The following is a 12,991-nucleotide window of genomic DNA, read 5'->3' as shown; positions in this document are numbered from 1 at the left end:
TAGAAGATAAATTGGACCAATCAGATTTCTTTTCTCACAAATTTGATCTAAGAAAGACCTCACAGACAGGAAAATAGGCAATAGGAGCTTAAGCTAAAAAGGTTCATAAAGGTATCCTGAGGAAGAGTCAAAATCTTTAAAAGGGCAACATCGACTCCTGAAATTATTAGGCAACAGAAATTATTAGCCTAAGGGGGTATCTTGGCTGGGCTCCAAGCTCAGACTCAAATGGGCTGGGTGTGAGGTAAAAGGAGCTTCAGAGATCCTCTCCCGGTTCACAGAATGCACAAGGACCCTTCAATAAGCATCATACAACATCCCCCAGTTTTGCTGGGGTTGCACCTGCTCAAGCATGTCTGACCAGCCAAGGGAGGACAGATGGAAAATAATGGAGGCTATACTGTGGGCAGCAATCTAGGAATCCCTTAGTGGGAAAAAAAACAATTTGTAAGCAAAGGAGAAATCCAGCAGGTGGGCTGGAAGAAGACACGAGAGCTTGGGTACCAGGATTAAAGAGTGGCTCAAGGTACAGTGTGAGGCTCTCCTTCACAATCTCCCTTCCTTCCCCCTCTGGAGGAAGATACTTAATACAACTGAAATAGCAGCATTGTTTGCCATGGTCCAAACCTATCTCCAAATTGCCTAGACCAGAGGAGACTAGAAGGCATTTTGCTGGGAGAGAGCAGCACACAGATGAGTAAGTAGATGTCTTGGGGTACATAGGGGTTGGGAGCTGGTCAGCTCCACCGTGGAGCAGCTTGGGCATGCCACTGCAATGCCTCAGTGATGGCTAAAGTGGCAGCCAGAGGGCAGAGCAAGACATTATGATGGTTAATTTTATGTATCAACTTAACTGGGCTGAGGGATGCCCAGGTAGCTGATTAAAGCATCATTTCTGGGTGTGTCTGTGAGGATGTTTCTGGAAGAGGTTAGCATTTGAATAAGTAGACTGAGTAAAGAAGATCGGCTTTCCCAATGTGCAGGGACACTATCCAGTTCCTTGAGGGCCTGGATAGAACAAAAAGGTGGAGGAAAGAGGAATTTACTCTGTCCCTGGAACTGGAAAAACCATCTTCTCCTGCCCTCAGACATCAGAGCTCCTGGTCCTTAGACCTTTGTATGTTAACTGAATTATATCACTGGCTTTTCAGTTTTCCAACTCACAGACAATAGATTGTAGGCCCCTTAGCTTCCAGAACCAGGTGAGTCAACTCCTAGAATAAATCTCCTCTGAGATATATATAGATATAGATATATAGAAATAGACATAGATATATATCTCCAATTGGTTCAGATTCACTGGAGAACCCTGACTAATACAGGAACTAAATAAGCCATACATACCCTTGAGAAGTGACAGAGCTGAGATTTTGCCACTTGGCAAGTGGTAACTATTGATGCAATGAATCCAGGGACAAATTATTTAAGGAAACTTCTGCTAGCAGGGCTGAGAGGACATCAGAATTTCCCAAGTTGCAGAGAAATTTGGTCAGTATGAGGAGAATGGAACAGAGATACTTAAAGAAAAGCAAAGACCACACAGCCTTTGAAAGACTGGCCCTAAGACTATTAACAGCTTTGAAATTCTAGTTTCAAATTAAGTTTATACGTTTATACGAAAATAACTTCCCCCACACCTTTTCCTTGCATTGCCTTGAATAGGTCTCTATTTCTTGCAGTGAAAAAATATAATTAAGCAACAAAATTAAAAGATTCAAGGTAGAAGTAACTCCATCACTATTCTGACCTTCAGAAAATCACTAAATTGTGTTTGCACGTGTGACTGGTGCTCTTTTGTTTTTAATCCTGTGTCCCATCCTTCCTTATCCTTGCTCCTGTCCTGATAACTGGTTCACACTCTTCTTCAGCTGGCATGTGCTCTCTTTTGGTCTGAATCAAGTTTCATGTGGGCCCCAGAGCTGAAAAAAGTATATTTAATCAAGCCCTCTTGGTGCTCAAGACATTTTGCTGGTTGCTGTCACACTTGTTATCTCATCGAATCTTTCGTGACTACCCAAGTAAAGTTACAATCATCGTTTTATCAATGAAGAAACAGGTTCATCAAAGTTAAATGAGCTGTATAGGAAGTTACAGAGTAGAAGTTAGAACCCAGGACTTCAGGATGCCTCAGCTGGTGCTAATGGTAAGAGGTTGCATGTAATTTCAGGAGTGAAAGGATCTGGTTGACCATGGAGTACTTACATCTGCATGCTACAGACTGTATGTTGCATTACCAAGGTGGTGCTCCTGGGAGTGGGAGAGGGGAGGAGGAAAAGTGGTAAAAATGCAGCAGAGAAGAACCGCACTGGGAGTGGAAGAATAGGGGAAGCAAGAAGCAAAAGAAGACTAGCAGAAAGGTGGCAGCTAAGTGGGCAATGTTCCGTAGGGATGACAGAGGAAGTAGAGTATATAGAAGCCCTTCAAAGAGGATGACAATCTCATATTCTACCTCCCACCTTAAAGCTGCCCACCAACAAGGCTGATCTGGTCTCTATTCCCTTCTCTCGTCAAAATAAAAGGCACAACCAAAATTAGAATAAAGCAAGGCATCAAATCTAGGAGCCGATGGAAAAAGCATTCCTTGCCAGTTTGTCAGCAATAGAGTATGAGTTTCCACTTTTAATTTTGGGAAATTTCATATTGCACAATTTACTATTTCCCCCACAGCCACCAGTACTATTTTTTATCCAATTGGTATCTGGACCAAATCCAAGCATTTACTGTCAGAGGCTACTTTTACTGGTTTAGGCAGCATTGTATATTGGTTAGGAGAACAAGCCCTGGAGTCAGTCTTCAGGAGTTCAAATCCTGCCTCTGATACTTGATGGGTTATCTTTGTATCTTTAGAATGTTCTCCACTCCCCTGTGTCAAGGTGTCTACTTCACAGGGTGGTTGTGAAGATAAACCACTGTTCTTGGTTTCCCCAGGACTGAAGGGCTTTCCCAGGATGCTTAATTTTCAGTGCTGAAACTGGGAAAGTCCTGGGTATACTGGGATGAGATGGTCACCCAAGGATAAAATAAAATATTGCAGGTAAAGTGCTGAGAACAGTGAGTGCTCAGCAAATGTTAGCCAATGATTTATAAACCCATTGAGAATGTGATTGTTGTAACGGTCACTGTTTCCCCTGGGGGTCTGGGAATAGGGTCCCAGCCTTTTCTGAAGGGCAACACTACTTTCACTTCTCCAAAGCCCTGGAATCACTAGGAACAGAAAAAAGGTGATGGTAGTGTTCCTGTGATGACATTGAAGACTGTGCACAGAGGAAGGATGAGCTAGACTCCAGCCTCTTCTTTGGTCATGGAATGGTGCCAGAAGTCCCCCTCCCCTTCCGTAGAGACCTCCCCACTCTAGGATGGGTCCATCTGAACCATGCTGGCCATCTGCTCAGTCTGCACTGTAGGTATATAGGCAGAGCTTGATCTCCTGAGAGAAGACTTCTGATCTTTGGAGTTAGATTTCCCTTCAGGACACCCTGAGTCTCTCCAGGGGTTCCAATTGAATTTCTGAAGAATGAAAGGGCTACCCCTGCACACCGTGATTTGGCATCCTAGGAGGTTCCATTTCTTGCAAATTCCTCAAACATTTTATCCCTCAGGGGCTTATGACTTTCCTCATTGCCCGGTCTCAGATATAATGGAAAACAGTGTACATAGCTGAGACTTTAGTGTAGAGCTTAAGTAATTAGGGATTCTAGAGTGCCTAGGTGTGATCACGGGCAGCTTACCCTCTTTCAATCCAGGCTCCTACATCTGCAAAGTTGAGATAATGATTGCTAGGATGTAGTACACACTTAGTATGTGCTAAGCAATTGACATACAATATCTTTTTAAAAAGATTTATTTATTTATTTATTTTAGAGAGTGAGAGAGAGCATGGGGGGGTAGGTGCAGAGGGAGAGGGCTGAGAGTCTCAAGCCAACTCTGCACAGAGTGTGGAGCCATATGTGGGGCTCGGTCTCCGGACCCTGAGATCAAAAGCTGAGTGGAAACCAAGAGTCCAATGCTTAACCAACTGTACCACCCAAGCAGCCCTACAATATCTTAATTAATATGTATGACAAACCAAAGGAGTATGCATCTTAGGAATCCCATAGTATAGGAATCAGGCACAGAGAGATGAAGTAACTTGTCCAAAGTCACATAGCTCGCAAGTGGCAGAATCAGATTCAAAGGAAGTCTGATTCTAGAACTCAGACTTTCAATAAACTATATTCTGACTCTATGCCCACCTCACTGAATTGCTATAAGAAATAAAGTAACATATATAAAGATATGTAGCATATAGTAAGCACTAAATAAATATTAGGTAGCTTTTTTTTTTAAGAGAAGTGGACTCAAAAGACAGTCAAGGTAAATGGTTCACCATCAGTATACTCTTTATTTACATATAAAAATAGATAGTGAGGGATCCCTGGGTGGCGCAGCGGTTTGGCGCCTGCCTTTGGCCCAGGGCGCGATCCTGGAGACCCAGGATCGAATTCCACGTCGGGCTCCCGGTGCATGGAGCCTGATTCTCCCTCTGCCTGTGTCTCTGCCTCTCTCTCTCTCTCTCTCTCTCTGTGTGACTATCATAAATAAATAAAAATTAAAAAAAATAGTAAGTCTACAGAATCAGCCTGACACTATTAGAGAAAATTAACAAATATTTATTTAACATGTACTTAGTGACTACTGCCATACAAAGGCCTAAGGGTACAGCTGTGGGCAAAACCAGAAACTGATTCTACAACTCCTAAAGCTTCTAGCCCAAAGAGCAATAAAAGCTGAACAAATCATTCCACTTCAAATAGAAAAAATAAATGAACAAAAAAAGAAATTAAGAAAATAATTCAATTTACAATATCATCAAAAGAATAAAATACTTAGGAATACTCTTAACCAAGGAGGCAAAGACTTGTACACTTGAAAGCTATCAAATGTCACTGAAAGAAATTAAAGAGGGCACAAACAAATGGAAAGGCATTGAAAGACTTAATATTGCCAAGACATCAATACCACTTCAAGAGATCTACAGCTTTAATGCAATTCCTATCAAAATCCTAATGGTATTTTTTGCAGAAATAGAAAAATCCATCCTAAAGTTCATATGGAATCTCAAGGCACTCTGAAGAGCCAAAACAATCTTGGAAAAGAAGAACAAAGTTGGAAGTCTCACACTTTCTAATTTCAAAACTTATTACAAAGCTACAGTAATCAAAACAATGTACTATCACGAGGACAGACATACACACTAATGGAATAAAAAGAGACCTCAGAAATGGACCCTTGTACATATGGCTACATGATTTCTGACAAGGATGCCAACACCATTCAATGGGAAAAGGACAGTCTTTTTAATAAATAGTGTTGGGAAAACTGGATATCTACACACACACACACAAAAGAAGGAACTTGAATCCTTACCTTATACCATATATAAAAATTAATTCAAAATGGATCAAAGAACTAAACATGAGATCTAAAACTATAAAACTCTTATGAGGAAACATAGGGGAAAGCTCATTGACATTGAACTTGGCAATGACTTCCTGGACATGACACTAGCAGCACAGGCAACAAAATGAACAAATTGGACTATATCAAAATTTAAAACTTTTGTGCATCAAAGGACATAAGCAACAGAATGAAAAAGCAACCAACATAAAGGGAGAAAATATTTGCAAATCATGTATGATAGTGGGGTTAATATCCAGAATATATAAAGAACTCCTATAACTCAACAACAAAAACCCCCAAATAATCTGACCAGAAAAATGGGCAAAGGACTTGAATAGACATTGCTCCACAAAAGATACACAAATGCCGAAAAGTACATGAAAAAAAGTGCTCAACATCACAAATCATTAGGGAAATGCAAATCAAAGCCACAATGAGTTACCACCTCACACCCATTAGTATGGCTACTATCAAAACACAGAAACAAAAATAAGTGTTGGTGAGGATGTGGAAAAAGTGGTACCTAGAATAGTCAAATTCATAGAGACAGAAAGTAGAAGAGTGGTTGCCAGGGGCTGAAAGTAAGGGAGTTTGGGAGGCTGCTGTTTAATGGGTCTAGAGTTTCCATTTTACGAGATGAAAAGAGTTCTGGAGATCGGCCACACAACAATGTGAGTGTACTTAACACTACTGAACTGTACACTTAAAAATGGTAAAGATGGTAAATTTTATGTTATATGTGTTGTACTATAATCTTTAAAAGGTGAGGGGAATATAATAATAATGAATGCTGCGAAGGATTAAGGTCCAAGGTTCATATAAAGTGGATCTAACCTAGGGAGTGGTGAGGAAACCTTCACTTAGTAGAAGGAGGAGTAGGAGTTTTCTGAGGAAGAAGACAGGCAAAGAAAACAAGTATTTACTTGGGAAACACATTCATTTACTTGGGATGCTTCTATTAATTATCAACTAAGTACAAGCACTTGTTTTTACCTGGTTCTTTTTTTTTTTTTTTTTGAGACATAACTTACAAAAATCACACAAATCCTTAATGAATCCTCAGTAAATTGAGCACCAATACTTTGAATCAAGTAACAGTCAAGAGCGGTATCGTCATGCTTCCTTTCCCCTTTCTCCCTTCCCCTGAATACACTGGTAGGTTTGGGGGCTGAGGGAACATCAGCAGGGAGCTGCCCTACAAGGAAGGAGACTGAAAAGATACAACTGCGTGTAACCTATTATCCTGAACCAGGATCTCAGGCCAGAAAGCAAAAAGAGGATTGTTGGGACAGTTGGTGAAATTTGAATAGGGTCTCTGGGTCAGATGGCAGTGTCACGTCGATGTTAACTTCCTGATTTGACTGGTATATTGTGGTTATGTAGAACACTGTCATTGCCTTTTGAAAATATATTCTGAAGCATTTAGGGGTTGGTGGACATCCTGTTGAAAACATTCTTTAAATATTCAGATTAAAAATAATGATGACTGTGTGTGTGTGTGTGTGTGTATTAAAAAAGAGAGTATACAAATGTGTTAAAATATTAACAATTGGGGTGTATGGGTGAAAGTGATATGGGAGTTCTGTGTATTACTATGGCAACTTTTCCAAAAGTTGTAAAGTATTTCAAGAGGAGTTATTTTTCAAATCCATTGTCTATGATCGCAATGAACCCATGGGTGAAGCAGTAACAGATGAGGTCAGAAATGAAGATACATGTTTAATCTATCACTGAATTTGAAAAAGAAAATTTGAAAAAGTTTTTCTCTTTTGAGAGAAAAGAATTTTTGGCGTTCATTTAGCTCTCTCCAGAATGAAGTATGCTATCCTGCAAATAACCCACTAGGGTATAATACATTAATAATCAAGCATTCTGATTCATCATCCACTTTGGGTAGCATGAATTGGTCCTCAAGTCTGGGAATAGGTCTTTTCTCTGAAGCATGGCCTAGCACCAATCCCAAAACACATTATATACCAAACCACCTCCCTGACACCGGTCTTCTTGGCTTCAGAAGGGGAAGACGGAGGAAATCTATCAAAAGGATCTTGCCTGCAATGACGACAGATCTGGGCAAAGCTGTGAATTCAGAGGGTGCTGAAGCGATACTGGAACAAAGAGTACACCTTGATGTTTTCATCCATCTGCAAGATCACCAAAGGCCTGATTCAAGTCTAGGCATGAGTCACTGGGTTTCCGCACGCACCTACCACCTGAAACACACTGAACCGAGTTTCTCAGTGCGTGGTGCCGTGGGAGATCTACGTAGGAAGCATCTTGGAAAAATGAAGATAGGTGAGGCCCAAATCCCCACTGTTCACACAGGCACTGTGCCTGCTGTATACACGTGAGGACAGGACAGCTGTGCTGACCAACACAACATGTTCAGGTTGGATGCCCTTGCGTAATTCTATCACATAAACAAGTTTCGGGTTTTTTTTAATAGATTAGAAACTCTAAGTATAGTCATATATTTTAGGAAGAAATTGTTACAGAGCTAGTGAACTCAATTTCTGTGCCCCTCAAAGAAACATTAGCTGGGTTGAGAAAAACAATTCAATTACAACTACATTTTTGTTAGAATAAAATCAAGACTTTCTTTCACACGGTAATTTGGAAATTGTTGGATTACTTCTGTCTACAGCCAAACTTGTTCAAGTTTCTTGGAGCAGAGATGTGTTGAATGTCCAGTCACCTTTTCTCCTCTCTGAATCCTCCCCAGCCTTGACATTTGACTCAAATTCCACCTTCTCGGTTGAAACCTTTCCTGGCTGCTCCAGCCCTCATAAATTTTTTCCCCCTCTTAACACCTACAACACTTAAGTTCTTATTAGAATTTAATTACACATGTCTTGAATTTTATAACTTTTATTGGCTTTCTTTATTAGAGAAGTAATACATTTATACTACAGAAAAAAAATTTAAAAACCAGTTAGGCACAAAGGAAAACCACTCATAAGCTCTTCATCTTGAGAGAACCACTTTAACACTGTATATCCTTCTAGACTTTTTTTCTTTTCATGCTTAGATAGTTTTTCCACTTCTGGGGTCATACGGTTTCACAAATTGTTTTTTAAAATGTACTAATAAAACATTAAAATACCAATATATATATACTTCTTCGATGTAATGTTTGATGAATCTATGGTACTCCATTTTACATATGAACCACAATTTAGCCAATTCTCTGCTGTAAGGCATTTAAATTTTTCCACTTTGTTTTTACTATCATGTATTTAAAAAATCTTTCTGTACATTCTTAATTTTTACGTTAGCTTAAATTCCAATAAATAGAATTTCTATGTAAATAACTTTAAATATTAATTATAAGTAACACATTAAATAATAAAATAAATTAACTATAAAATGATCGTATATGTCAATTGTTTCATTTACATTAGTTTTGACTAACTGCCTAGATTTTTTTAAAATTCATTGAGGATAGGACCCAAAGTTTTCCAATTTTTCATCTTTCATCAGCACAACAGATATTCAGTTGTGCATGTTAAAGAATTATTTTAGGGGCATCTGGGTGGCTTAGTGGTTGAGCGTCTGTCTGCCTTTGGCTCAGGTCATGATCCTGGGGTCCTGGGATGGAGTCCTGCATCAGGCTCTTCACAGGGAGCCTGCTTCTCTCTCTGCCTCTCTCTCTGTGTCTCTCATGAATAAATAAATAAAATCTTTTTAAAAATAATGATTTTTTTCACTTATATTTTTAGATAACAGTGGCATCAATTCTTTATTGTAGAAGCAGATCTTGGGCTAGTTACCACAGTTAGTGATGTAAGAACATCCTTTCTTCTTAAGGACCATTTCCGAAGTCCTTCTAAAGAACTGAGGTGATCTTTGGGGGAGATAAAGACGAGACAAATAAGAGGAATGGGTAGTTACAAAGAAGAAAGCCCAATTTGACAATAGCCAGAGTAAAATTTTTGCATGATCCCAGTTACTCTGGGAAATTACACTGCTCTCTAGTTTGGAATACATGGATTATTTTTCAAAACCTGTGCGAGATTTTATACAATGAGAAATAACTCTTCTTGACAATGGCATGTTTATAAAGGCTGTAGTAGTGACCCTCAAATTTCCTCTGTGCTGCCCAGCAGTCCTGCTACACCACTTTGTACTAGGACCAGATTTTTCCTCTTTCCTCCCCCTTCCACACTTTTCCCTCCATCATCAGTTGATCATCTGGCTTTGGAGTCTACTCAGAATCAAGGACAGAATCACTGACACAGGGACAAGCCTTCTCACCACAGTCCAGCCTCCCCACACCCCGCTACCTGAGCACCTTTCAATCCCCTAGATAGGATCAAGGGGCCCCACCCAACTCAAGAATTTCCCTCCAGAAGTTTTCCCCTCTCTCTCTGCATCAACAGTTGCTTCTTTTGCCTGGATTATTCCCTCCAATGAGCTCTCACTGCTCCCATTGCCCTCTGCCTGTTTCCCCATCTTCACTTTCCCAGCACAGCAAGGGAGTGGTCCCCATCTACTGCCTCTACTTCCCCTCCTCCCACTCACTCTCCAATCCACTCCAGCCAGGGGTGATCCCCACTGCTCTCCTCTATCAAAGGCACCAATACCCTCCAGGGTACCAAGTTGAAAAGTCAGCAGCATTGACATAACTGATTACTCCCTGATTCTCAAAACATTCTCTTTCACTTGACTCCAAGTCTCTCTCTCCTTTCCCTCACTGGCTGCTGTTTCTCAATCACTTTGGCTAGATCTTCATCTTCTTCATCCACTGAACTCTAAAAGTTGGACTCAATGTTGGGTCTCAATCCTCAAACCCCTTCCCTTCCCTTCCCTTCCCTTCCCTTCCCTTCCCTTCCCTTCTCTCTCTTCCCATGTTCCCAGATTCTCTATGCTGATGACACACAGATTTCTATCTCTAGTCCAGACCTCTCTCCTGAAGGCTAGGTTCTCATATCTCATTGACTACTCAACTTTTCCATCCACATCCGATGTCTGATAGGCATCTAAATTTTACTACATCCAAACCCCAAAACTTGAGCTTTCCCTCCATACTTGTTCTTCTTGTAGCCTTCCCTATCTCTGTTAGGGGAAGTCTCCAATAACCAGTTGTTCACGCCCAAATTCAGAATTCCCTTTGACTCCTCTGTCTCTCACATCCCACAACTGAATCATCAGTAAGTCCTGTCTGATTTACTTTGAACATATATCTCAATTCCATTTATAGTCATCACTGTAGTCCAAATTACCATCACCTGTCTCTTAGCCTATCTCAATAGCCTCAATAGCCTCCTAATAGTCTGTACTTCCACACTTTTCCTCCCCTTCCACTTCACAAACAGAATGATCTTTTATGAGTAGGGGCCAATCATGCCCTTTCTCCACAGAAACTCCCCAAAATATCGTCTCATTTCACTAAATTATAACCCTGCTGCCTATCCCTCTGGCAGCATCTCCTGCTACTTCCCTTCCTATTCTTCTGTATTAGGCATAGTGGCCTCTTTGCTAGCCCTGGAACATGCCAAGTCCTCTCTACCTTAGGGCCTTTGTATTTGCTCTTCTCCATATCTGAAAAGCTCTTCCTCAAGACAGCTTCAGAACTTGCCCCCTCACTTTATTTGTATCTCTGCTCAAATATTCTCATCAGGGACGCCTCCCTTGTCCCAACCACCCTATCTAAGAATGGATCCATCCTTATCACTCTTGAGCTCCCTTTTACATACTCTATTTGTTTTTACAACACTCTTCACTTCCAATTATTATAACTTACAACCTGATGTTATATAATATTAACTGTATATACTATTGTCTATAGTTATATTTGTATATCATATATTACACACACATGCACACGCACAAGCTCATTTTCTCCCTCTCCCATCCCCATCTCATCACTAGAATAAGAATTCACCATTCCAGCTTGTAAAATAGTGCATGCCACATAATAGGGGGCTCAAAAATTATTGAACAAATTACCAAACCTATTCAAATTTCATCAGTTCTCCCAAGTGTCACCTGTGCAGTGCTGAGTTGAAATTTAATGGTTTAGATCCACCTTGAAACATCAGATTTTGAAATAATAAACCTTACTCATAATTCTGAAGGAATTTGACCAATGAGTAGAACTCAGATTCTTCCTAACAGAAGTTCCTTCAATACATCTGTTGCTCTTGGCTTTGGCCTTCTCCCCCTCTAAACATCTTACTCTGTTCTCTCTCATTGAACATTAACTTTGTCCTGCTATATCTTTTTTTTTTTTTTAAGATTTTATTTTTTTATTTCAGAGAGAGAGAGAGAGCCAGAGATATCGAGAGAGAGCACAAGTGGGGAGGAGAGGGAGAATCAGGCTCCCCACTGAGCAAGGAGTGTGACTTGAGGCTCAATCCCAGAGCTCCCCAGATCACGACCTGAGCCAAAGGCAGGCACTTAAAAGACTGAGCCACTCAGGCGCCCCGTCCTGCTATATCTTATTCAAGATACCACATTTAAAATTCTGCCTACTGTTCTGCCTAAGGGAAACCATTATATCTTCTCAACATCATCAGATCCTCTAATTGGGTGCTGGAGAGTAAGAAAATCAAGGACTTGTGAACTGTTCATTTCTTTCTTCTTCCTTTGCTCATTTTTTGTTTCCCGAATAATTCTTCCTAACTTATTTTTAAAAAATCAAGGAGATGTATAGAAATAATGTTTACTGACTTCAATGCTATGGTACAAATTTATTATCCTTGGAAATCATATCCTGCTTAGAAATGCATCACAGATGAACCCATATTCTGGATCAGTGCACATATGTAATTATACAGAAAAATATATATATCAGGAAAGGCTGAATGTTGCAGATACAGGAAATAAAGTGACCTCTACCTAAGGTACTGCCATGAATATACAGAGGGAAGAACCTGCACCTGTTTCACATTGTAAATGCCTCGAGTGCCCAGAGCAGCACCATAAACCCAGAGAACGGCCAGCAAACAGTCACTAAAAGGGTACTAAGGCTGTCCACAGCCTAATCCATGTTATTGGACAGTTAAGACTGACCAATACTGGGGCAGCCCGGATGGTTCAGCGGTTTAGCAAATAAAAAAATCTTTTAAAAAATTATATGAAATTAGTATTGGACACTCTTTTTCTTAAAGATTTTATTTATTTATTCATGAGAGAGAGAGAGAGAGAGAAAGAGACAAAGACACAGGCAGAGGGAGAAGCAGGCTCCATGCAGGGAGTCCCATGTGGGACTGGATCCCGGGTCTCCAGGATCATGCCCTGGGCTGAAGGCAGCACTAAATCGCTGAGCCACCAGGCTGAATACATCTTATAGGCTTTAATTCAAGTAACCTACTTCTAACTATTGAAGAGGAAATAACAAACTCCTTACTAGGCTTCAAGCTCCTCAAAGGCAATGGTTTTGTGTTATTCATAGCCCCAGAGCCTCATGATTGCAGTACTGGATGTGATTTTAGAGGTCAACTAGTTCTAATCCAACCACCTTGAATGACTAGGTAATACAACCTATCACAGTTGCATTTGTTTTTTTCATCTCTAACTGCTGTCCCATCTCACACATGATAATTTCAAA

The sequence above is a fragment of the Canis lupus genome, chromosome 12 (genome assembly GCF_003254725.2).
Source record: "Canis lupus dingo isolate Sandy chromosome 12, ASM325472v2, whole genome shotgun sequence".
Taxonomy (NCBI): domain Eukaryota; kingdom Metazoa; phylum Chordata; class Mammalia; order Carnivora; family Canidae; genus Canis; species Canis lupus.
The sequence above is the reverse complement of the archived record's forward strand: the minus strand, read 5'-3'. Positions refer to the sequence as shown.